We start from the raw sequence: 25,537 nt of genomic DNA on the forward strand, positions 1-25,537 counted from the left end.
TTAATACTTACCTTCCTTAGGAAAACAACTAAATGTTTAATTCTAAGTAGCACGACAGTGGTAAAATGCAGTAGCATTTATTTTTGTTGGTGGTGGTATTTCAAGGCAGCTTTTGTAACGAAAATATCACCAAACCTCCACTACTCTATGACCTTGGCATATACAGTGCCTCTTTCAATGGAAAAAGGCTAGTTTCTATTTAATTTTGTTAACCTAGGTATAACAGTGTAACTGGATATTTCAAAATAAATGCCTTTAATTAATGGTGCATAAACAAACAAGAAACACTTAATCTGTGGCAAAAGCATTTCCATATACTTTCCCCTGATTTCTTTGCTTATCTAATTCCACTGGATTCTAGGAATACTTTAGAGACTTAAAATGTATGCTTTAGCTATTTATTCAGGATCACAGTGGGATTCCCCAATACCTATAATACAATTAGACTGTATTTTGATGAAACTATATCTTAATTGAGAGGCGATATAGAGGTAGATTATTCAAATCCATTTAGATTTAGTATAGACCTGACTATCCCATTAACTGTAGATTCACTAATGGTAAAGGAACATTCCTGAATGTGCTGTTGAAGCAAGCAAATTCAAGTCTGTGTATTGTGTTCCAGATTGCTCTGAGAAGCAATTTTCCAGCACTCAATCTAATTACAAATATTACAGAGAACAACCAAAGCTATTCTTTCCCTTTTTACCTCATAGGGGTTCTGGGAAGACAAAGGAAGACAATAACCATGAAAGAGTTCTACCTCTTTTGCTTTAAAAAAACATTCTCCCTTGAGGATCAGTCAGGAAGACAGGAACTGCTCCCAAAAGTCCAATAGGCTCTAGCCTCAGTCTTGTAGTATCAAAAACCTCATCTATGTCTACCTGCTGAGCTACTTCAAAGCACTTTTGAAAGCAAACTGGGAGATGGAAGCCTGTTTCTGAAGCAAAATTAGATTGTATAAATAAAGTCATAAGCTTGCTTGGCCTTAGAATCTTCTGACTATAGGATCTGTGAAGCTTAAAAATATGTATCTATATCAATGCTTAAATCCAGACCTATTCAGTCAGAACCCCTGGGGGAGGGGCAAAGAATGTGTCGCTTTTTGAAACTCTCCAGGTTGAGAAGCTCTGCTCTCCAGGTCAAGGCTGTCCTCACCTAAGCTTACCTGCTCGGGTCTAGATGGGGCCGGCAGACTGTCACAGCATGACAATGGCTCCCTTTCCTTGGGAACAGACTCTACAGTGGTGTTCAGCTGCTGCCCTGCTCACTCCTGTACTTGTAGCATCCAGAACAATGCCTGACAGAGAGTAGGTGCTCAAAAATACTTGTTGAATGAATGAATGAGTGCTTTATTGCCTCAGAACCTTTTTAGTTAGGTTGTATTATTATCCTTATCATACAAATGATGTTAAGTGACATGTTGCAGGTTACTCAGCTATTAAATGGAGAAGGCAGGACTTGAAACTAAGTTCTGTAGGACCAAGTTCTGTGAGATGCCAGAGCCTACCTACTGACCAGGGCACTTCACACTGCACAGTGGTAGGCCAGCAGAGGGAACTCCTTCCCACTCCTTCCCAAAGGGCAAGCTCTTCTTCCTATGGCTCTGAACCACCAGGACACTTTCTTTGTACTTCCTATTGGGTTCTGTCAATTCCCTCTTCATCTCATTGAAAGGAAGGGAAACTACCACTTATTAAGCACCTATCATGTTCTAAGCACCATGTGGTACTTTCAGGAATGGTACCTTATTCCTGCTTTGTCATGATCTACTGGGTAGATATTTTTGTTTTATCCCCTATTTCATGAATAAAGAAAATTAGGGTTCAATCTTCTGTCGGTATTTCCAAAACCTTCCCAGTAAGAATAATCTGGGGAGAGGAGGCTTAAAATAGGACCAGGCCCTACTCTGAATGTTTTGACTCTGAAGGTTCAGGTGGAGAGCCTGACTCCCAGGCTAACTGCTAATGCTTTAGGGCAGGGGCTATGTGTCAAGCATCTTTTTTTCCCTTCACTGCACATACTAGGCCCTAACAGTGTCTCATTTTTCTAAAACATCACAGTTTATATGATACATTCACGTGATTTCCCAAAATAATCATAAGATGCAAGCATAACAAGTATCAATATCCTCTACTAAGAGATGGAAAACTAAGGCACAGTCAAGTTCTGTGGCTCCTGGTCAAGGGTGGGAAGGAGGGTGGGGGTGGGGGAGAGGCTGTGAGGAGAAAGAAAAAGAACATATTCAATAATTCTGTAACTCAAAAGAATTTACCCAATTCTTCTCTTCAGGTATACCTTCTCTTCTGACACCACAGTGAAAAATCATTCCGTGAGTCCTGCAAACCCCAGCACAGAGCAAGAGGTCTGTCAGGAGGATCATACAGCCTATTTGGACGAGGCCCCTCAAAAAACGATCAGTAAACCCTCACCATATTCTTTCTCTCCCTATTACAGAACTGGTATTCTGTAAGAGAAATTCTCAAAATAGGGCATCATGGAAGAATTTGTACAATGTGGTATGTATTTAAAAACTCCATAATTTTCTGACTGATGTCAGCTTTAGTTGAGTTTCTTTAGGATATTTCCACTTAAATAAGTTTTTCTGGAAAAATTTTCCCCCTTATCATCTAAAGCACTCTCACTGGAATAGTCTTAGGAAGTAGTTTTGGGAGCTGAATGATATTAACCTAATGTAATTTTACTATCTTTAGCTCACTCAAGTAGATACATTTTCACAGCACAGGGACTTTAAAAAATCTAATTTTCTTCTAAATTTTATTATAATTTTTTCTTCCCAAGTAAACAAAGAGTTGAGTTTCCTGCACTCACAAAAAAAAAAAAAATTATAATAATATCACTGAGAGTGTGACCATTCCAAAAAGTGACTTTTCTCTTCTCACTTAGCAAAGAAACCTTGAGAGGGAAACAACCCCAGAATCTGGAAAAGGGTTTCTTAATATGAAATGAGGTGCTACACCCTAAAGTCTGAGAACATTTGAATGAAGGATCAAGTAATACTGGATATTCAGGAGCTCAGGAAAGTGGAGCTTGGGAGCGAGAAGAAGGTTCATCTCCCTCTGAATGGTGGTATCAGAGCAACAGCACCAAGTAGCTCTAAAAGGTGTGCCCTGGATACGTAAGGTCCCCTTCTCGGCTGTAGCCACTGAGCCATTTGAGTCCACTGGGCTGATCCAAATCTCTCTTCCTGAGAATGTGAAACTGGGAAAATGAGATGTTAGCTGAATCGAAAACTTATGTGGAATCAGGGCCAAACTGATGTCAGGGTTTAGCCAAAGCAAAGCCATGAGCAAGCTGAAGTGTCAACAGAGCAGAGAAGCCAGGACTTCACTTTGCAAATCAAAAGAGCACACGCACAGGTAGGTGACAGAAGCCAGAATATACCATGGGAGCAACCTGGGTTCCTGACTGGGGTTTTATCCCCCGAATCCTAGTGTATTTCCCTTTCTATTTGGGAATGTCCACAAAGTGGCCTCCTCTTTCATTTATATAAACAGTTTTATTTGTGGTCATTTGAGTTCCTGTTCTTGAAACCAGCCAGCCTTGACTAAGACAGGCAGCTTCATCGAGGAGCCATAGCTGTAAGCACCAGGTGTCCACAAGGTGGCCAGGGGTGAAAAAGCATCCAAAAGAGAGGAAATGGCCTACAGATAAGCCTTGAAGCAGGAGAGAGCAAGTTGAGGATAAAAACTACACATGGTTAAATACAGCTAGAGCGCCAGGAATACTGAAGAGGGAGGGCTGGGCAATGAGGCTGAAAGAAGGGCCAGAGCCCATGCCCAGCAGGCCTCCTGATCCGTGCCAGCTTCGTTAGTCAGCATCCTGTAGCTGGTGGGTCCCAGGTGTGCTGCAGGGCATTCCACCCATCATGTGGAGGCTGAAGTGGGGGAGGTCGGGGGCAAGATCAGAGGCAAGAGAGTGTGAGGAAGTAAGCTTCTCAAGGATAGTTTAGTGCATCTGTATCTCCACCATCAGGGACTGTGCCGAGGGAGGAGGGAAAAGGAAAAGCATCGACTTCGTCTTTAGAAGCAAGTCAGCACAACACCCCATGAAATTAGGGCCTTGTCACTTGGCCAGAGGTGTAGTTACACAGTGTTCCACCCTTCAGGCCTGATGTTTTAAAGAAACTACTACAGCCTATGGGCTTGTTGACCCATAAGCAAATGTGCACTAGATGAGAACTAGGGCATGAAAAAATAGAGACCACGAAAGAAGCTCACACTGTGAAACACCACACGGTTTCACACTTCATTTACCCAGCTCTCATACTCATTTGTTAATTTCCCATCATAACAAAGCCACACCAAGCTTTACTTACTTCAGAAAACATGGCACCTTGCATAAGCCTGATAAAAGCATGAATAATTAAAGCCTGACTTTGGAAGAAGGGCATCTAAGACTTCTGGGCACAATGTTTCACGCATACCCTTGAATAAATGGGAGCTGGGAATGTTCTGATTCTAGCCAGTTTAGATAACAGGGCAAATCAAGTCCCCAAATACTAAATGGATGGAATGAGAGCTGTCAGGTTCAATGATCACTATCATCACTATGATGACAGTCTGGGATGTGGGCACAATATGCTTTGTACCTTAGTCATTTATTTTACATAGAAATGACTACTGTAGACATGGGCACCACATTCCCAACAAGCAGCTGTTATCACTGCACCAGACCCCAAAGCATCACCTTAACATTATGCTTTGAGTCTTGGGTTTTTTCTCTTTCCACACTCAAAATGCCTGTCAACAGCCTTCACTTATGGAGACACCGCCATGCTTAACTACAGCCTGACAATGCTTTCTATCCTCTCTCCGGTACATCCTAACCACATCTACAGTGCTGAATACCTGCCAGGTGTTCCTGAAGTCACCTCAAGTACAAACAGCTATGACAGAACAGCTTTTATCCTTGCTGCTCAGTGACTGGTCTATGGGTTACCACCTGGGAACTTATTAGATGGTTTCAGGCTCCACCCAAGACTGAATGAATTAGAATGTGCATTTTATTGAGAATGCACAGATGGTGTTTAAGAGGCACTGCCAGATATTTTTGGAAAACACAGTTGAGGAGAGTCTGACTACAACCTCAGATATGATTTCAATTTTCTTTTCTAGTCTGGAGAACTGGCTTCAAGGCCTGCCTGTAAAAATGACTGCCATTTACCTTGAGTGGGACCTTCAGGAAGATGGCACATGCTGTGGACACACAGACTTCAAAGTCAGACATCTGAGTTCAAATGTAAGTGCTGCTACTCATAGGCTGTGGGATTCTGGGCAAGTTACTTACCCACACCATTGAGTCTTTTGACCCTTTCCTCTCGAGTTGAAAGATCATTCATTTTTTGTTTGTTTATTCTTATTTGGGAGAACTTTTTGTTTTTAGATTACTGAAGACTTACATGCAATTGGAATAAATACAGGCAGAACCCTTCCAATGTCCCCTATGATACATCTTGTACAACTACGATACAATAGCACAATGAGGAAATCAGTTCCCCATCTTTTAAGTTTGTCATTTCAAGAATGTTATATAAACAGAATTATACATCTTCTGAGATGGACTTTTCACCCACTGTAATTCCTGTGAGACCCATCCAAGTTGTTGCACATATCAACAGTTCATCCCTTTTTACTGCTGAGTCTTATTTCATGGTATAGCTGCACCACAGTTTGCTTTTAACTGTTCACCTTTTGAAAGGCATTTGGGTTGTTTCCAGTTCTTTACTTCTATGAATAATGCTGCTATGAACAGGCACATGCAGGTTTTGTGTGAACATAAATTTCTATTTCTCTGGGATAAATGTTCAAGAATGCAATTGCTGGGTCATATGGTCATTCTGTGAAAAACTGTCACAGTCTTTCCCAAAGTGGCTGTGCCATTTAGATTCCCATTAGCAATGTATGAGTGATGCAGTTCTCCATATCCCTGCCATTTGGTGTTACCACAATTTTTTAAATTTAGCTAATGTGATAGGTATGTGGTGATATTTCATTGTGCTTTTTTAAATTATGTTTTTAATTTGCATTTCCTTAATGAGTATATGTGTATTCTTCCATCTCTTTTCTATGCATTTACATATATGTGGATACACATATATATAAATTTAAGTTGTATTTTGTGAAACCAAGTGATAAACATTTTTTTCCTTTGTGTTTTTCTCTCATTTTTGTCCTTCTCCTACCTTGATATTAGTTAAATGATGGTTTCATTTTTGTTAACAACTTTTGAATCCATCTGAAATATTTTTGTGTATGGCATGTGATAGGAATCGACTTTAATTTTTCACAAATAATTACCCAATTTTGTGTATAGCCACATTATACACATCAGTGCAGGCAGTCCTGACAGATGCTATGTAGCTATACAAACTGGAGCATCTTTTCCAGTTATTTATTCTGTCTCATTAACTATCCATTTTTATATTTGGTCAGATTTTAATTTTATAATGGGTACTTTTCACATCTGACAGTTCAAGTTCCCTTTGCCTTATTTGTCAACATTTTGTTGGGTACTATTATCTCCAACTGATTTTTCAAGACGAATGAATCTATATTTGTAAGTTCAGTAAAATAGTTCTAGGAAGATTTTGATTATGAATAAATTCATAAATACTTTTAGGGAGCTCTATATTTTTGTGACTGTTCATTTTTGGCCCTTCAGTAAAGTTGTGATAGGCAGACTGAGAGAAGTGGCTGAGAATGCTCTCTAAACTTACTTGAAGCACTACAATTCACACCTCTTCCTTTTAACCTTTAAAGCTCTTTAAGTCGTTACATATCTACAACAAAACTGCCAGGATGTTCAAATGACAAAAACCACAGACTCTGCATGTTCTCATAACCCCTTAGATTTGATTTTTTTTTTAATAACAAGGAAATGATGATTCTTATACTACAAAATAGAGAAACAACAGTGTGTGTTGTGCATATTTGTAGCAGAGTTTGACAATTGGTAGATACAGTAGAAAGAATCAAGGCTTGATTCTGGGTCCTAGAAAATATAAATAAACAGTGTATCACCACTTCAAGTGCAGAGGACAACTGCTGTAATAAATGCAAATAAAAAATGTTTAATCTGAAAAAAAGAGATAGTATTAACCCAGCAATTATGCTAAGTACAATTTGTTAGCATGACTTGCTCTAAAGAACTGGACAAGTTCACTCTAAATAACTGGATTTTAATGAAGCTCGTTATGTGTGTTAATTCTTGTTTCTATGTTAATTTGTTTACTTTTCACAATGACAAAATTTTCTTTAAAAAAAACAACAGCTCAGTGACACACTATTCCCATACTTAAGGGGACAAGGTAAAATCAAGTAAAGATTTTACCTCATTCTAATCTTCCAACAATTAAACCAGCTTAATTATTAGGTGAGAATATCACCCATAATGGAGGCCACTAGCCTTACAATCTCCCATTTCTCCTTCTAATTCATCACAAGAACTCTATTTCTATCTGGTCACAATGCTGCTAAATTAAAGGATGACATGCCCTAGCCTCACTTGCAGATAGGAAAATCCATGTGGCAAAGTTTTGTTTGTGGGCCTGCTTTTCCCCTTTTTCTATCCTGCTGGCTAAAGCAGGCATCTTATGCCTGTTGGTTTAACAGCTGTTCTGGATAGGAGGACAGGGGTTATATCGTAAAGATGGAAGAGTGGTGGGCTGGAAAGAGCTCGGTCTCTGATGAGTATAAGGAAAAGCCATACCACCTTATCTCCAAAATATAAATAAGACTCTCATTGATGACAGAAATTAACTTCTATCTTTTTAAAGATATTTTAATTTGTTTTGGTATATGGTATATCCCAAATATATACCACCACTGCTCAGTAAGATCAAAGTTTGCAGGACCTGAAGTATTAAACTATTGTTCTCCAGAAATTTCTCTTTATAAATTATCCTCATTATAAAAATTGACAATACCCATCAATACATTTTAATCAAAGAATTTTACGTCAAGAATTTCCAAGACAAAATAATGATTTCCTCTAGACTTTGTTTTGTCCATGTTTTTTTCCATCAACACTTTTGAATAGAAACAAAGAATATATTTATAAAGACCATAAAACAGCAAAGAAAGATAATTTAATTTTCTTTCCAAGTGTCATCATTGAAAAATAGTTTGGATTAGTGTTGTTTCAAAGAAAAGATTGTATAATTTTAATGTATATTAATTATACATATATAGTTATATGTAACATTAATCTTAATTTAAATACATATGTAATATTTTTATTTTTATGTTTATTGTTTATTGCTTTGGATAGGACCTGTAGTACAGTAGTGAATACAATTGAGAGTAGAATGTTTCATTTCCCATTGTAAATGGAACACTTCTAATTTGATGTTTCAGCATCAAGTATGACATTTGCTGTGGGTCTTGGTAGAAACCCTTTATCCAGTTAGTAATGTTACTTTCTATTTCTAGTTTGCTGACAGTTCTTATTATGACAGGACACTGGATTTTATCTGTTTTTAAGAAATCATTAAGAAAACATGTTTTTTTTTCCTTTAATCTATCAATGTGGAGAATTACCTTAACTGATTTTCCAATGTCAAGCCACTCTAACTTGTTGGATAAAACTTCTTTGGTCCTGATACATGTTTCAGACACATGGCTGGACTCAGTTTCATTATTTTATTTAAGATTCCTACATCAAACTTTACAAGACTTGCTTTACTTTCCTCTTATCATCCTCACTTTTCTAGCTTTGACATCAAGGTTATCCAAGCCTTATAAAATGAGTTGGGAAGCAAATACTCTTCTAGACTCTAGGTTACAATTGTTTACAGAATTTTCTTATAAAAATGTTCATACCACGTCAGGCAGAGAAAGACAAGCAACGGATGATTTCCCTCATTTGTGGAGTATAACAATGAAGCAAAACTGAAGGAACAAAACAGCAACAGACTCACAGACTCCAAGAAGGGACTAGTGGTTACCAAAGGGGAGGGATGGGAGAGGGTAGGTAGGGAGGGAGGGAGAAGGGGATTGAGGGGTATCATGATTGGTGCGCATGGTGTGTGTGGGGTCACGGGGAAGGCAGTGTAGCTCAGAGAAGACAAATAGGGACTCTGTGGCATCTTACTACACTGATGGACAGTGACTGCAATGGGGTGGGGGTGGGAACTCGATAATAAGGGTGAATGTAATAATCACATTGTTTTTCTTGTGAAACCTTCATAAGAGTGTATATCAATGATACCTTAATAAAAAAATAAATATATATATACATATATAAAGAGATACCACTATTCACCAACCAGTATAGCTGAAACAAAAATTATAGAGACTGAAAATACCAGTGGAACAACTGGAACTCTCAGTCCTGCTAGTGAGAATATAAAACTTTGGAAATCTTTTTGGCGATATCTAGTAAAGTTTAAGACAAGCATACCCAGTGGTCCAGTATTTCCATTCCTACACTTAATTCCAGCAGAAATGTGTGTACATGAACACCAAAAGAAACATACAAGAATGTTCATCATCACAAGCATTATTTATAACAAAGCCAAGCTAGAAACAACCCAAATACCCATAAAAAGCCGAATATATATAAAATGTTCACACCTTTTAGGATTTGGAGTAAATAAGTTTTTAATAACTGATTGAATCTCTTTAAGGGTTATAGACCTTTTTAATTTTCTACTTCTTCTTGAGTTAGTTCTGTTGAAATATGTTCCCAAGACTGTGCCTATTTTGTTGGTTTTATTGATAATTACCTTTTGGTAAAAAGAGCACTGAGTATAAAGGGCCTTGATTAAATTCCCAGTTCAATCATTTATAAGGCATTTTATTCTAGGTAAACTCCAAATACTCTCAATCTGCAACCTCATTTGTAAACAGACGTTAGCTCAAAGAGTTCTTGGGAGTATATTTGTTTGATAATGCATCTAATGCACTGTAGACTATTTGACTTTATATTCTTCTAATAGTCTAAAACACAAATAAATAATAAAAATCGTAATAATGCTACGACTGTGGCTTTGGTACTGGTGTTAGGTTGTAGGAATTTTTAAATTGTAGACTTGCAGAGATCAAAAGACAAATAATTTAAGAATCCAGCATCACCCAGCCTGTATGACTACCTAAAGGACCAGAAAGCAACTATATCATGAAGCAGCCCTCCCTATCCTCAGAGGGCTTCCTCCGCTAGAAGTGCATTTGCTGAGCCGTAAGTTCTTATTCCCAAGAGCCTATACCAATTTGGTCTACTTTTTTCTTTCTTAGAGAAAAACTAAGTCTTTGATATGACAACGTTAAAATATTTAAAGTCAACTATAGAAGTCCTTCCTGAATCTTCCTACAGAGAATGAGATGGAATATGGATTTGGAATCAAGACAGATCAGTCTGAATGGTGGTTTGCCAGGTGGTACCTGTGTGCCTTTGAAAAAGTTAATCACTGTTGCCGCACTTCATCTGAACAACACGAGCATGTCTGTATAGTGGAGACACTAATCAACTTGCAGAGTGGAGGGTATTAAATGAGACACAATGTCAGTGCCTAGGCAGTGTGTTTTCTAGACAGTTTATTCCTCTTCCTTCATTTCGTCACACCAGCTAATATTTTTGGGAAGAGTTTCCATTTGTCCAGAGACCTCTTAAATTGTGGTTTCTGAAAATGGGAAAAAAACAAAGGCTAGAAAGACTCCTTGTAGTCAGAGTAGTCATTAAAATAGTTGATGTTCACGTCAGAATTTTTTCTGGTAGCTCTTAGAATTCTAATGCCCCTTCTATGCACACACTGTACCATCCTTTCAGCTATTTAGCATATAATACTGTGATCAGCTTCATGGATATAACTGAATTAAAAGATTCCTCCCTTCATTGATGAACATTTGGCAAAAAGTTTCAGCCAGATGTTCACAAAATTTTTTGGTAAAATTTTTAATCCACTTTCCTGTTCCAGAATCCAACCCATACTTACACTACATTTTCTGCTGATATCTATATTTTGTCATTAACTTACAGGAGATCTTTATTCTTTTCTGTAGAATCCTTACTGTCTTCAAATGTTATTAGTTAAATTCACCTAAAATATTCTAATTTACTGACTTAATAACACTTTTCAAGTAGACCACGATATGCGCCATGGTTGTTTCTAAAAAAAAAATACTGCTGTAAACTAATTTTTTTCATATTTTTTGTGGTTTTTAATGTCAAACTTTCTCTTAAGAATTTCCATCCCTTAGTCCTGATATTTTATTTCTAAATCTAGGAATAGACAGATGCTGTAGACTGAAAGTTTGTGTTCCCCCAAAACTCCTATGTTGAAATCCTGACCCCAGTGTGATGGTGTTGGGATGCGGGGCCTCTGGTAGATGGTTAGGTCATGAGGGCTTCACCCTCACGCAGGAGATCAGTGTTCTCATAAAAGAGACACTGGAGAGTGCCCTCAGCCCTCCCGCACAGGGATGCAACGTAAAGATGGCTGTCTATGAGTTAGGAAGCAGCTTCTCACCAGACCTCGGATCTGCTGGTGTCTTGATCTTGAACTTCCCAGTCTCCAGAACTGTGAGAAATACCCTTCTGCTGTTTATAGTTACTCAGTCTATAGTTTCTGTAGTAGCAGCCCAAATGGATTAAGACCAGAGGATGATGATCTATTTCCTTATCTGATACTATTCTGCATTTATTCTGAGGTTCTCATTCCTCACTCCAAGCTGTAAATTACAGGAGATCTGCATTCCACTTAGAGTCACACAGAAATCAAAAAAGATGTTAAATACAGATTTTTAAAAAGTGTCTCCCTTTCTTTAGTTACTCCTCTCTGGATGTTTTTGACAGAGACAGAAATAAGGGTGTTATGATCACTTAAAAATCATTAAAGACATTATATTTGAGATGCACTTTCTAAGTTTCAGTTTTAATATTTGGTTTAGGATGCTACATCTAAGAGAACTGATAATGCTCTGTTGATTTGTCTAGTTATACATAAGAGGGGCTGGGGACTCTCTTGTCCCCTCCTGGCGTGAGCCGGGAGCTCTGTCCTTTCACTTTATCTCTAAATAAAAGCCTTGCTCTCCTAAATAAAAGTATCTTGCTCTCCTAAAAAAAAAAAAAAAAAAAAAAGAGGGGCTGTGAGACTCTGGGAAGGAGAAAAGTAATAAGAAATGGGGGTGCACGGCTTATTTCTTTATAAATATTTATTCACTTACTCAATAAATAACTTCTAAGTGCTTAACTGGCAAAATAAGGATCCCAGCCTTCATACAGCTTATATTACAGCAGGAAAACAGACAATAAATACACATAATAAGTTACTATTGTATGAAAAAAAGGGAAAGCAGGGTACTACAGAATAGGACTCCTGGGGTGGGGGGGGTACATTGCAAAACTATAAAGGTGACAATTGACTAAAACTCATAGGGGACAGGATATGTGGTTGAATCAAGTAGGGGGAGCAGGTCAGACAAGTAACAGAGAATGGATCTGTAGAGCCTTGTAGGTAGGTCACTGTGGAGACTCTTGCTGGTGGTCAAAGGAGAGTCACTGCAGTTTGAGAAGGACATGATAGGATTTACATTTCAAAAGGATCCCTTTGGCTATTGAGATTGGACTCAGGAGGCTGGAAGAGGCAAGGGTATAAGCAAGAAAAGCACAGTATATAATATTATTTTTTGCTGTCTATTCCATGTGGTTTGATCCAGGGTGGTAGCAGCTGAGACAACAAGTGGCTGGATTCTCAGTATATTCTGAAGGTAGAGAAAATAGGATATCCTAATGGACTGTGTATGAGATGTGAGAGACTGTAACTAGAAAAGACCTCAACCAGGAGAAGTAAAGGAGAAATAAAAAATAAATAGATGGGGTTGTAAGACACCTAGGGAGAGATCTAGAAAAGAATATTGATTATTTCCTGCTCTTCCCCAGGCTAGTAATAATAAAACCCTTGACCCTTTAATATATTAAGGAATATACTCTAACAAGAAAACACAACAGTCCATTCAGGGGTGCCTCTGAAGTCAGACAAGTTGATTCAAAATTGACATATAGTACAGTGATTCCCCTTGGATTTCTTTTCAAATGTAAAAGAGAGGAGGCAGACAATACAGCAATAAAATATACTGCAAACCTCGAAGACTGATATCATCCAAAGGTACTGGTCGAAGACATTTTGTGTAGTGATACTTTTTATAATAGCATCTATGTTTTATAGGTCAAAATAAAGACCTGGTCTGTCTGACACCATATTTAATGTCGTCTGTGTCTTGGAATGCTGAAATATCTCTCTCTGTGCATTGTCACATCTCTGGCTGACGGCAGCTTTGCCCTGGCAACAATGATTATTAAGCAGATCGGCTACAGAGCACGGAAGTAAACCAGGACGGCAAGGAAAATGAAAATAAAGGAGTGGGGGGGATACAATACTAAATCTGAAAGGGGAACTATTTTTTCCACTCTTCAATTATAATAAATACCTACCTTTAAATGTGTGTGTTTTTTTCTCTTTTTAGAAAAATATACGTAGACTTGCGGTGGCTAATTTACTTTTCCTTCCTGTTTTCTTTCTGTTCCAGTAATCTGACCACAGATTGTCATACTTGTCAACAGCTCTCCTCGAGGGGGAGGGAAATGCTGCATCATCAGTGATGTTTATAATTCCTTTTACAGTAATAAAGTATCTGCTCAGTGATTAATAATCCAAAATACAGTATAACAGAGCCAAACAAATGGCCCCAGTGTAAGAAAGCAGCATAGGAAACAAGTTTGGACATAGTGCTGTACCTGCCAAAATGAAGAAAAGCAACATGTTTTATGGGCAGACCACTGAGGGGTACATGTAAAGATCTAGTGTCTAGTCGGGAATGGCAGTAGACATTTTTTTCTTCTGAGAAACCTGATTACATTACTTAAGTCATTTTTCTGTTGTCTTATTAATTGAAGATTGCTTTCTAGTAGCTGCCTTCTATCCTGTTATTCAACTGATTGCAGTTCTTCTGGACTTGTTATATCATCAAAAATGATAGTCAGTGTCAATGCTATTCACCCAGACCTCTATAACTTTTCATCTTAAACCCCTGCATTTTAAAAACAGACAGAAGAATGCTCTTTACAGTTTATTCACCAAATGCATCAACTGGTATAATTACCTGAATGATACGTCACTCGATGCATTTCAAAAGTACCAGGAACAGAAATATCACTGGGCTAGCCAGGGTTTCTGTGGATTTTAACTCTTTCCAATAATACGTCTCTGAAACTTTGGGGAAAAGAATGATTGGACATGGATTCCTTGAATAACTTTGAAAACAACTAGACTGGTTCTGATAGAAAGCAAATGAAATTCCCCATGGACAATACTTCTGGAATACTAGTAATGTTCTATTTCTTGATCTGGGTGGCGTGTCCATGGGAGTTTATAGCTATTTCTTTAAACCACCTAAGCTCTGTGCATGCATCTGTATGTATGACATGTATCACAATGAAAAAGTAATGAAAAAAATTTAAAAGATCTTTAGAAATTAGGTATACTTCTTCAGAGATTCAGGGAGTTGGAGTGGATATTTTAAGAATTATTCCAGACCTCTGATCTGTATTTATTACATATTAGTCAATCCATCATAGTCAACTCTCCATGTTAAAGAATATTTAAAGGTGAAAAACCAGAAACCCCTCCATCTTAATCAAGATTTTTAATTAAGAATTAAAGATATTCATGATATATGTGTTAACGCTAATAGCTTCTAATACGAAGCAGAAGCTACAACTTTGCTCTCTCCTCACTATTTTCTTCTTATTTTTATTTACTGATCATTAACAGAAACTCATGAAACTATTCCCTTTGAACTCACAATAAATTAAAAACAAAAGCAGATATTTACCTTGAGAGTGCATCAAAATAATACTAGATTTCTCTTTTATATAGTAATTATCATTCAACTAAAATATTAGGAGTTGACATGTTTTTCTGTCACATATGAAGAAAACAAAAGTTAAATTATTGAATCATATTCATATATTTTATTCCCTTCTCTTCATTATATTCAGCTGAATTTATCTTTTTACTTTTATTATCTAGTAATTGACATTTTAGTAGGAACAATATAAAAATGTATTTAAATGTAGAAAATGACAAAAAATAAAGTTAAGCATTTGTGTTATTTATATTCTTCTCCTTTTTGGGAAATAATTCACATCCAAAGAACATAATGGTCATTCCTGAAAACTGGTATAAAGTAAAAATGGTTAGATCATAAGTAGACTTAAAAAGACTTTACCAGAAACAGACATTTCTCCAAAGAAGAAATACAAATGGCCAACAGGCACCTGAAAAGATGCTCCACATTGCTAATCATCAGGGAAACGCAAATTAAAACCACAATGAGACATAACCTCATTGTGCTGAGGTTAGACTGTTAGAATGGCCACTATCCAAAAGACAAGAAATAAATTGTTGGAGAGGATGTGGAGAAATGGGAACCTTCTTACATTGTTGATGGGAATGCCAATTGGTTCAGCTTCTGTGGAAAGCAGTATGGAGGTTCCTCAAATAAACTAAAAATAGAAGTACCATTTGACCCAGTAATTCCACTCCTAGAAATTTCCCAAAGAAAACAAAATCCCTGATTCAAAAAGACTTATCACCCCTATGTTTATTGCCACACTATTTACAATAGCCAAGATATGGAAGCAACCTAAGTGTGCATCAATAGATGAACAGATAAAGAAGATGTGGTATATATACAAATGGAATATTATTCAGCCATAAAAAGAAAAGAAATCTGCCATTTGCAACAACATGAATTAAGCTAGAGAGCATTATGCTCAGTAAAATAGAAAAACAAAGTAAAACAGAAGCAATAAAACAGCAGCAGACTCATAGACACTGAGAAGTGACTAGTGGTTACCTAAGGGGAGGAGTTGGGGTGGGTGGGAGTGGTGGTGAGGTGGATGAAGGGGTATACACACACACACACACACACACACACACACACACAAAGACTCTACCAGAAACAGCAGGAAAATGCCATTATTTTTAAAGGCAATGATTATTAATCTGTAAATTGATGATACTTAATTTGTTCGATCAAATGGAAAAGATGGCAAACAGTTTTAAAACTGTAGGAATGAACTCACTATGATCAAATTCTTCCCATATTAGGAGTGGGCAAACAAAGCATGTGCAACTAAATATTCACAATGCATTTTCTTTTTAAATATTGCTTTCAAATGTTTATATCATTTTTCTAAGAAAAGTAACAAATAACTATTCTAATTCCTATAAACACATGATGACATCATCTACACAAAATATTACTTAGGGCCATGGCATTTTTTTCAGTGTTACATTATAATTTAAGGTGAGCCACATAATGGATTGCACTATAAGGAATCACAAAGATCCTCAAATGACTTATATAATTCATTTTGCAGTTTAAAAGTGCATATACAATTATGTTGTTTTTCTATTTGTCTCATATTTCTTCTGATTAATTCTAAATATGGTTCAGAATCCTGCTGTCTTTGGTTGAGAAAAATAGAATAGTGAAAGAGAGGAGGCTAGTTATTAATGTACCTTTTACATTTTATTTTATTTTATTGAAAAGAATGCATTATGTTACTTAAATTAACCCCTTATATTACATTTTCTGCTTTCATTTCATTTAGGTATCAGAAAAGAAAGAAGTGTATTTGTAAACTGAAATTATGAGAAGTATTGCAACATTAAACAATTTATTTGGTTAAAAAGTACAACACAGTTATTGAAACATTTTTTTCAGACACTGTGTTAGCCTCTAGAAAAGCAAAGATGAATAGAAATGATGCTTACCTGGCTTTTACTGGGACAGGGAGTGGTGGCATTTTGGAAATAGAGGAAAGATCAATGCTGCAAGGCAATGTGAGAAGGTCTATCATAGAAGCGAATGCAACATGCCGTGTGGTACTAAAGGGTGAAGCGAGGGGGGAGTGGAGGGATCAGGAAAGCATTCCAAAATATGTAATAATTAGTGAATTCTTAATCGGAAGTATGAAAGTGAAGGCATATTAGGGAATGACAGTCCATCTTGTACCTCTGGCATAGCCCTGGGGAGGGAGAAGAGGGAAAGCGTGCCACTGGCTTCACCTCCGAAGGGAGTGCAGCCTGGCTAACATGAATCTGCTGGCTGGAGCATGCTCTCTCTTACCAGGGTGTCAGCTTGCCTGTGAGCAGAGGGGCCTTCCCTCTCCCCCCATCCACCCACTGCTGCTCTTCCTACTCTGTCTTGGCCTTTTCATGGTCAATATTTTCACTTGTTTACGTTGTTCATTGTTCACCTTCCTCACAAGACAGTAAGTTTTAAAAGAACAAGCAGCTATATTTCCAGCCTCTGCAATGATGCCTAGCATATAGTAGCCACTCAATAATACTGTTGAATGGAGGAATTAAATCAACAAGAGAAAGGAAAAGGAGAGAGGGAGGATGTAAAGACTGGTTAGCATTAAAAAGGATAAGACCAGAGAACAATAACTCGCTGTCTCAGATGTCACCCAGGGCACCAGTCGCTCAGCTGCCCTGACACCATTCTGCACCAAAAGGTTCAAAAGGAATACTTCAAAAGAACTATTCCTACCATGTCTTCTACATATTGCAAAGGCTTGTCAGAATGAAAGCCAGAACATCAATTGCATTTTACACATATTGCTATTTCAAATGAAAAGTGAAAAAAAAATACATTTTTAATGGGGAATATTATAATTGAGAGCTTATTCAAATGAGTAGCTTTTTCAATATAAAATATTAATCTTTTCAATAATCATATTTGTAGGAAAGAAATGGAGTACTACTGTGTGAACCATTAAGTTCAAATTCCTACCCTGAGCACTTAAATTTTTTCACAAACACCACTATATTAATCTGCCTTTTTTGCATTTTACTGCTGTTATGTTAAAAAACCCAATGTCCTAGACAAAGGGCAATTCAAGAACACAATCCAAGTGATATATTATTCCCTTTGACTACAAAGGTATTGCCCATTCAGATTTTTTTCATTCAAATTTTGCAACAGCCATTACATCATACAAAATACACTCTGCCTTCTCAACTACTATAATATATGGCAATTTCTACAATATCTCACCCTTTTCTCTGAAACACTTAAAATATATTTTAAATTTAAATTAAATCACCCAGAAGTTATTTATGCTACTTTCTTTGCCATTAAGTTGAATACTTAAATCGTGTTCAATGTATTTTGTAGGTCGAAAGTAAAATGTCATAAGCTTCATTATTTAAATTCCCTATATGAAAACCATCTTTGCCTGAAATACTTTGACATATACAAGGCAATACTGTACCTAGTATTACTGCTCAGCAAAAATTAAATATGTTTCGGTATTATAATTCCCCCTATTCCCCCTGCAGTTGTGGAGGGGATGTGGGCGCTTCTTCCAGTTTTAATATACTTTTATCTAGTTCATCTTTAGATATGTGAACCCAACAAAAAGAAAAGGTGAACTTAAAAGGAGAAAACTATGAATGTTCTTGTTTAGAATCTCTTATGAACAATTTACAAATTCCATTCCAATAACAACAGAGGTTTTTCAGCTTGACAACTTGGCCACTCCCAATGACAGAAACACTCTTTAAGGAGTCAGCTGCTGAGTAAATTTCTTCAAGTATACCCAAATCCCCTCCTCCATGCTTAGATGGTTATTGATTATTGCTTAGTTCTTAAATATTCACTGCAGCCAATATGCACACTCCTGAAGAGAAGGTACCAGTTGCATGACTCTAGGCACGTCCTATATGCGTCCTATTAATTTACCCATTAAACAGGCTTTGTGTGGCCTAGATGTGGCAATAGATGGAAGAATGCCTTGAAAACTATAAAACGCTACACACACACAAGATTCATATTATTACCAGTAATGACTGAAATAATGTGAGGCATGTCATTGATTTATCTTTCCGTTTCATGTAAGATTTGAACCACAGGAAAAAATGAGACTGAAAAATAAACAGAAATTACCTCTTTCTACCAGTCTTTGTATGTAATAAACACAGCATCAAACGCACAGTCAGTAGACAGATATCATCTTCTCACGCCCAGGTATTGTAATTGCCTCCTAACTTGTCTCTCTGCCTTTGCCCTTGCCACTTTATAATCTGTCCTCAATGCACAACGATCATAACAAGCCTTTAAAAGATAAAGCAGTTCATGTCACTCCTCCGCTTAACCCCTCCGCAGCTTCTATTTTGGGTCAGAATAAAAGTGGAAGCAAGTCCTTACCTAGCATGCAAAGCCCTGCAAGCCAGCCTCTCCTCCCCCAACCCCTTTCCCTGCAAACCAGCCTCTCCTCCCCACTCCCCCTGCTCCTTGTCTCCAGGCACACTGGCCCCCTTGCTGTCCTATATAAAGGCAGGCTCCCATTCCAGGGGCGCTGCACTTGCTGTTTCCTCTGCCTAGAATATCCACCCCATGTATCTGCGTGGTTTTTCTGCTTGCTCACCTTCATGTCTTTGCTCAATTGTCACCAGTTCCTGGTGAGTAACCTCGGTACTTAAAACTGCACACTCCCCATGCTCATGGCACTACCTAGCCGCCTCTACTCGTACAAAGTATTTGATCTCATTACAGTATCATCTATTTAACTTATTACTTTGTTTAATTTCCAACTGCAAACTCTATGAGAGCAGGGATCTTTGTATGCTTTGTTCTCTATTGTCCCCACAGTGTTCTGTGTGGGGCATCAGCAAATATCTGTCAAATTTATAGATATGCAACTTTCACATCACGTACATGAGTGAGCTACCTGTAAACTACTACAGTATCATAACAAACTCTACTAAACTCAGGTTCAAACTAAATGTTCCAAAAAGGAGGGGGTCATCAGACGATACAATAATGAGGTACAAAAGTGAGAATTTCCTCTTTTTAAAAATCATCATAAAACAAAATTAACCAAATCATGTCTAGTATCAATGAACTGGCATTAAACTCAGGAGACTGACAACATAGTCATAAAACACTTCTATTTAATCAGGTAGTTGATGGACAATTAAAGAACACATTTCAAATCTATCATCAACTAAAAATTTTTTTAAAGGGAACCATTTAATGCCATATTCAACAATTAATTATATGTGCCTTTGATTCTCCTCTATATGAAATCAAGACTGCCACTAAAACAAGTAGGTGATTCCAGTAACTGCACTTTGCGCTTATAGACACATAAAAATAGTTTGTATTTTGGCCTTTACACTGTAACAGCTTATCGGACAATCACAAATAGCTCAATGCAGGATGTGTGCTCAGAAAATGTGGGTCCCTGGGGACAGGCGTGGAGTACCCAGCATGTTAATTCTCCACTCCACTCACTGGGATGTGAAGAAACTATGTCTCTAGCTCTGTTCAAGTACTGATAGCAAAGGATTTTTTTTAACAGTGCTAATTTCTTCCAGGAAACCAAAATTCTGAAAACAAGATCTGACAAAATTATGATTTTTACCATAGCTGTTTCAGGATAAAGCTTATTGCCTGGTATCAAACATGCTTTTATGCCATTATATCTCAATGGCCACATCACAACAGGAAAAGTGGAGCTGTCATTCATATGGTGTTTGGCCCCTGCAATGTGTTCTTTCTCTTCCCTAATATTCTGTAACATTAATGACACTCATATAACAAGTTGTATACTTTAACTGTTTCCTATATGTCCATATTGTTTTTACATGAGACATCCTTGAGGACAGAAATCCTCAATTAATAAATATTCAATATGAAAAGGATGAATCCCTGTTTAAAACATTATCAGAGAAAATCAAGCTAAAATGTTTATGAACAATGGAAGGTGAAGATGGAAGCAATGAACCAACATGATGTAAAAATCAGTCAGGGCCTCTACACTTCCCCAACCAAGAGAAGGTGAACAGGAAGCACTCCTGGAAGAGATATGATTTCCCTCCAAATTTGCCTTGAGAGTCTTCAGCTTCTCATTTATTCACTTTCCCTCTCTCTTCCTTTGTACAATGTATTGCTATTTTGTTGTTATATTAATGGACATTTTCAGGCATTAACTAAATGCCAAACAAATTGCTCAATTTTTTATGCATTTTCCTTCTAACCTTCCTAAAAACAGAGTTGAGGAAACATTATTTTCTTTATTTTACAGGTGAGGAAACAGTGGTCTAACTAAGGTTATATAACTTTAACTTGTTCAAAGTGACAGAATGTCTCAAAGAAAAGACATCCCCAGGACTAGCTGACTCAAAGTCTGTGCTTCTAGTTACTTAGCTGTTCTGCCTCTCATTTGTCTAGAATTGGTGATGTGACCAGTTTCATGGTTTATATATTTTCATGTGAATGAGTTTCTCATGACATCCCTCCAGCCAGTTCTTGCGAGAAAGTTGTATATCTAATTACAGAAGGGCAGTATTAATAATAAAAGAAAATGGGGATAATATTTGGGAGGAAGAGGGCACGCAAGCTCCTAAAAATACACTGGAGTAGCTTGGTTTTATCCCAACTGTAGGCATGGGTCGACCTGCCCTAAAAGGACACTAACTCCAATATTTTAGTATTCTAATTCAGGGATAATTTAGGATTGACGGTACATCTCCAAATAATCAACATGCTGCTACATATAAACTGGATACAAATGCCAGGACACAGAAAAGCTTGGAAAGTTTTAATCATGGTTAAATTCAGACATTTATGAATTTTCAGGTTATAAAAAACTTTACAAAAGAAGCAAAAAGAACACCTCTGAGACCTGAGTCTCAGTGGAATGTAGAACTCTGATACCACTGGTTACTAAGATGCAAACGTAGAGATGCCACAGGAAGGGTGAATGACTGGAAGAAGGCATAACATGTGCACAAGAGGGAGAGAAAGAGAAAGACTGGTTCTATAAAAAATGATAGTATTATTACAGAATGCCTGAAATTCACTTAGCCTCTTAACATACTTTAAAAATCACATGCTTATCTATGTTCATTGCAGCATTATTTACAATAGCAAAGATATGGAAGCAACCCAAAGCCCATCACTAGATGAATAGATAAAGAATATGTGGTACATATGCATCAAGGAATATTACTGAGCCATAAAAAGGAGGAAATCTTGCCATTTGCGAAAACATGGATAGATCTAGAGGGTATCATGCTAAGTGAAACAGGCCAGGCCAAGAAAGACAAATGCCATATGATTTCACTTAAAGAATCTAAAAAAACCAAAGCAAACAAACAAAAAAGAAATTGACCCATGAATATAGACAACAGACTGTTGGTTACCATAGGAAAGGGGAAGGGGAGATGGATGAAATAGGTGAAGGGGATAAAGATGTACAAACTGAAAATTGTAAAATGTTAGACACAGGAGTGAAAGTGCAGTATAGAGAATATAACCAATAATATGGTAATATCTTGGTGTGACAGTGGAGTAACTACACCTATTGTGGCAAGCATCTAGTGATGCATATGATTATCGAGTCACTATATTGTACATCTGAAACCAATGTAATATTGTATATCAGCTTGATAATAAAAAAATACAATAAATAAAAACTAAAAAAATTGTATCACATTAGTATAGTAGTAAATTGTTTTTACTTAGAGTGAATACTGTATGGGGAAAGAGTTACCATTATTATTAGATATTTATTGTTGTGTGCCAACAATCTCACCCTGGGAAATACACAAGCTATACCTACTGGGCTTAAGAACTATATGAAATAGAGTTGTATTAATTCTAACATCATAATGCAAACAATTACTCTTAGCTACTGATAAGTATATTTCTATGCCACACATATAGATATATGCATGTTTTGGCAATTATCTATAAATAACTCAAACTAATGCCCCAAAGATGTAGTTCATGTTGAAATGTGACCTCAAAAAAGCTGATAGCCTGCTCTGTAAAAAAAGATCTCAGTAACAAAGGGTCATACTTAAAAAACAAGCATATGAAGCTACATTTCTCTTTCATACATCTTTTGTGCATTTTCAGGATTAAATAATAAGCATGATATTTTTAACAAGGTAATTTTCATTTCTTTTGCATATAATAAGTGTCAGAATCTTAACTTTTCATGCCTACATAATGGATTACAAGGTCATAAAAATGTATTCAGCATAAAGTTCTCCATGAGGTTTATAATAAAATGACTAGGAGAAATGATGATGAGATTAGAAACCAAAAAAACAATTGTAGTCCCAACTCTGCCACAAATTACTTATGTGACCTTGATCTAATTGAAGAATGTCAAATCTATGGCCTCCAAGCATCCAAAATCCCAACCAACCAGAGCTGATGTGGAAGTTGAATCTTATGCAACCTGGGGCCAGTAACTTAACTATTCTGAACTATATTAACTTAACTTCAAACTTTCTATTCTGAACTATAAATTGAGAGTTGCTTTTGAGTTACTTTACAACCCTAACACCCTCAGATAACCAAAAACAAAACAAACAAACAAACAAAAACAGGAAAACTCAGAGGTCTAACATCTGATAACAGCACTGCTCCTATAAAATTTATGAGACTCCTTTAGTCCCTCCATTTTTTTCAAAACAAAATGCTTAACTTGCTCTGTGTAATATTTTTAATTAATAGAAGATAAGTACTATTCAGCAATATAGAGAATGTAACAGGAAAGAGGTATGGGCCACATTCTTGGCAACTTGAGCATTTGATGGCATCTAATCACCAGTTAGGATGTAAATAGACTTAAGATGATTTAAATGCTCCTTATGAAGGTCGAATCTTATTTCTAAAATTATCAGATCTCTTTCAAAGACCTTCACCACTTGAGCTTAATGACTAGGCCTTTCTGGGATATCTTCTCACCAGAGGGATTTCAGGCAACAGGAGAGTCATGGAGAGGAACAGCGAACAGCTGCAACTTCTAAACCTAAAAATCCTGAAAAGGTCAACAAACAATGATGAAGGTGACCCAGCAATATAGTTTGGTGGTGAAGTACCATGACCTGCTTAAAGCAGAGAAGCACCGGACAGAGACAAACTAAGCCACAACGTGGCGTATGCTACAGTTCTACAGAAAGATCCAGTCGCATGGTAGAAACCATCTCACTCTAATGACTTTAATCTTCCTGTAGTGAAAGACAAAGAAAAGACACATAAAAAGATTGTTACTTACATGAGAAAACAGAAAATGCAGATACAGATACAAATAGTAGTAGGCAGGGTAATATTCAGAATCTTGAACAAGGAGCACAGCACAGGTACTGATCAATCACCAGCCATACAACCAGTACGGTCATACCAGTGTGTGCCAGGATATAATCCCTGGTGATAGACAGAAATATTTATACAGTAGATTGAAAGAAGTTTATGTACATTGTGAGATTGTTAGACTATTTACCTGGCATAAAGAAAGAGGGACTAAATGAATTCTTCCTAGAATCAGATTTCTAAAGGTAATATACACACAGACCATCTGTACATATTTGGACAAAAGATAAGGTATATTCAGGGTTATTTCTCACAAACACAATTTCCTAAAAACGAAAGCTCCTATCTGCTAATTTTGGATCTTTTATTTAGAGACTACATATTAAAGGTCCAAAAGGGACAGTAGCTTATAGGAATATATTCTCAAAATTTAGTAACTTTGATTGTTAATTACAGCCATTTAAGGCTCAGCTTTAAAAAATGAAATAAAGAGAAGCCTAAATTGGAGTACCTAGAAAACATTTTGTACATATGACTTTCCGCCAAAATTTGGAGTGAGTGCCCAAATTCTATCACAAGAGTTGCATCTTTATATTAGTAATAGCCTACTTTTACCGAACACTTGGCATATGCTAAGTAATTTGAATTGTTATATTTCTTTGAGTCTTTAAAATAATCCTATGAATAGGTAGGAACTTCTTATCTGCAAATGCAATTGATTAGGTCATATATAATTTCAGCCTCAGCTGGGAGACACATCATACTATCTTGGAGATTACATAGCTTCAATCTTTTTTTTTTTTATAAAAAGCAAAGTAATGAACAACAACCAAATTATCAAGATGATCACTGCAGTCAGCACTGTATTCAGCTCCAAATGTTACCTATGCATTTCTATTTCCATCTACCATGAACTAGGGACCTAAACTTATTGAGCAGTTCCTATATGCCAGACCTTGTCCGATGCAATTCAATCTCATGTAACCCTCACCATGCCCTGGATGTGTATTATTCCTAGCTCTGTTTTACAGATGAGAAAACTGAAGCTTGGAGAGGCTAAATGGCACACTAGGCAGTCAAAGTGCGTATTTAATCAGAACTAGGACTTTGATGCCAAAGCCGGTGTTCCCTAGGGATTCCTGGGTTTCTACAACACAGACACAACCCATTTTCAAAGTTATGAGCAGAAGCTATCCAAGGTAAATGTATGGTCAATAGAGTACATCCAAGCAGAAAGGGAAATGAACAGAACATTTTAGAAACAATTAAAGGCAGTTTCAAAAAAAAACCAGTAAATATCAGGTGAAGTTTTATTACACAATATCGTTGAAAGAGGATACAAAAGAGGAGACCAACAGTTCTTCACTTTTATTCCTTTTATGTTGAACTAT

General features: G+C 36.9%; 1 protein-coding gene and 1 long non-coding RNA gene across 17 annotated transcripts in view; one reads left to right on the forward strand and one right to left on the reverse strand.

The window, feature by feature from the left end:
- The window catches only part of LOC108407686 (uncharacterized), a 28,563-nt gene extending 12,715 nt beyond the window's left edge, over window positions 1–15,848 (forward strand). Inside the window, exons 2-6 of one of the 2 annotated variants that reach the window (XR_005059571.2) lie at window positions 2,293–2,365; window positions 2,458–2,519; window positions 5,139–5,262; window positions 10,257–10,396; window positions 13,187–15,848. This is a non-coding gene — a long non-coding RNA (uncharacterized lncRNA). Of the gene's footprint in view, window positions 1–2,292; window positions 2,366–2,457; window positions 2,520–5,138; window positions 5,263–10,256 lie in introns of both variants that reach the window. The other variant, XR_001855786.3, reaches the window with a different exon arrangement.
- PAM (peptidylglycine alpha-amidating monooxygenase) overlaps window positions 1–25,537 on the reverse strand; it is a 274,509-nt gene that overhangs the window by 169,299 nt on the left and 79,673 nt on the right. The window lies entirely within an intron of this gene.

Source organism: Manis javanica, chromosome 1 (assembly GCF_040802235.1).
Source record: "Manis javanica isolate MJ-LG chromosome 1, MJ_LKY, whole genome shotgun sequence".
Classification (NCBI taxonomy): domain Eukaryota; kingdom Metazoa; phylum Chordata; class Mammalia; order Pholidota; family Manidae; genus Manis; species Manis javanica.